At 33.8% G+C, this 2,314-nt stretch overlaps 1 protein-coding gene across 2 annotated transcripts in view; it reads left to right on the top strand.

Moving 5' to 3' along the window:
* LOC107558121 (E3 ubiquitin-protein ligase RNF34-like) overlaps window positions 1-2,314 on the top strand; it is a 21,280-nt gene that overhangs the window by 7,926 nt on the left and 11,040 nt on the right. The window lies entirely within an intron of this gene.

Genomic DNA, 2,314 nt, shown 5'->3' with positions numbered 1-2,314 from the left:
GTAACTTTACAGTTGAACCACTGATGTCACACGGACTACTTTGTCGATCAACATGGTAGTTACCTTGCTGTCTATGGGAGGGTCAGAGAGCCCTCAGATTTCATCAAAAATATCTTAAATTGTGTTCTGAAGATGAACGAAGGTCTTACGGGTTTCGAACAACATGAGGGTGAGTAATTAATGACAATTTTCATTTTTGGGTGAACTAACCCTTTAAGACTTAAACCTGGTATAGTTGCTGGTTTAACCTGGTCTCCTAGACCGACTGATTGAAAAGTGCCCAAAAACCCTCTGAATGGACCAGACTGGGAGACAAACTAAGACCAGAAAACACAGAAAACAAGCTTAGGCTTGTAAACTTTTTTTTACAATTTTTTGCAATTCCTAATCTAAATATTGTAACTCAGTCTTCTGGTGAAGTGACAGACTTTTCTCTGGTGATGTATGTCTGACTTATGTCCAATCATTTAGTTTGCTACATTGCCTCTTTTTACAATCAACCTCAAGCTTGCATTCAGATCTTCCTCCATCCAATCAACAACCATTGGATTGAACCAAGTCGTGCAATACATCTTTTCTTTTTCAATAAACCGTTTCACTCGAAATTACTGCTTTGTCTGCTCATGTTTCATTGTGAGTTTAAGATGTTCAATGATATATATATATATATATAGTCTTTGGCTGCATTAAACAGTGTGTAAATACATCTAAATGCCACTTCAGATGCAGCTTCTGTGTTTCCTCTGTATTGCAAAGATCAATTTTGTTGATACTTACAGTATGTGATAACAGCCCAAATGTCTTTTTATTCTAATTGACTGATTAAATGTAAAAATGTGACTCAAAATACGATGCATACTTTTAGAAAAAATGGCTTTACGGTAAAAATGCCCATAAAAGGTAAAAATATATTTAAACTTATTGGAAAAGATGTCACTGCTGTGAACTGGCCACCACACAGAAAATGAAGAATATCAAAATCTTTAGGAGTCCACAGCAGTCCTTGGTACCAGCACAATAACACACTCAGCAAAACATTGTCTAATTATCATTATCGATAAAATCCCAGAAAATATCAAGATATAATTTTTTGTCAATATTGCACACCCCTAATTGTTATTATATTACAATCTATTTCAGATAAACAACACATAACAATAAATATAACTCTGTTTGGTTTCTTTACATTGAGTCAGATCATGATTTTCTCTAGGTGGGACGTTCATGGCTATAGTATGACAGCGGAATTATGGAACATCCAGCAGAGTGAAAGCTTACTGACTTAACCAACATCTTCTAAATTTACACCTTAAGTAAATGAAAGCTCTTAGAAAGCCCAGCCCATTGGAGAGTAAGAATAGGCCTGGTAATGTCTGCTTTTTATGATTCTTATGAAAGCATTGTTTGGTTAGCACATGCATTTGGCTGAAACCTGAGAGACGTCCATTAATCTCGGCTGTTTAGCTCTCATGGCTGTTTTGCTGTACTGACACTGCTTTAATGTTCCAAATGCACGCTAAGAATTAGTCGCTAAGAAACCTTGTCTTGCCCTAACAGCCATTTACACTGTATCATGTTCCTTGTGGATTCACTTAAGGCCTGCAGAGCATTGATTCATTTTTGTTGATCACTAGCAGAGTCTATGAGTGCTGAAGTTGAGTGCATTCAGTTGTTTATGATGTACAAGTTACATAATGTGATGCTCAGTAAAGCATATGTGCCTGATTTCATCAAACAAATCTGCCCTCTGGGTAAAGTACAGGATAGTTTTTGCCTATGCTTTATCATAACACGCTCCAGTCCATATCTGAATACCCAGGGAACAAATTTAGGTTATAAAAACGTTGTGGGAATATAGTTTTGAAATGTTTCTAAAACGTTGAAATGTCGTTTTCGCGTTGTGATTAGAACGTTATTTAAATGTTACAAAAACGTTTCTTACATCATGCTACCAACTTTATTTTCACCCAAAATATAATGTTATTTGAATGTTTGTTTTAATATTCTAAGATCGTTATTTTTTCTGGTTGTCGTTATAACATTATGTAAAGTTTACAAAAACATTTCTTAGAATGTTCAAGTACAAATAACATCATAAGAATGTTTTGATAATGTTATGAGAATGTATATCAAATATTAATGAAGTTATAAGAACATTCCTTAAACAATATTTTAACATTCTATAAACATTTATATAACTTAATTTATATATATATACAGTATATATAAAAGCAAACGTTTTTGGAATGTTACGTGTCAGCTGGGTTGACAATATCGATTATATAGTTTACTCATATATATATATATATATATA

This window comes from Sinocyclocheilus grahami, unplaced genomic scaffold, assembly GCF_001515645.1.
Source record: "Sinocyclocheilus grahami isolate Dianchi unplaced genomic scaffold, SAMN03320097.WGS_v1.1 scaffold632.1, whole genome shotgun sequence".
Taxonomy (NCBI): Eukaryota; Metazoa; Chordata; class Actinopteri; order Cypriniformes; family Cyprinidae; genus Sinocyclocheilus; species Sinocyclocheilus grahami.
Note: the sequence above shows the minus strand (reverse complement) of the source record. Positions and strands in the feature narration are given on the sequence as shown.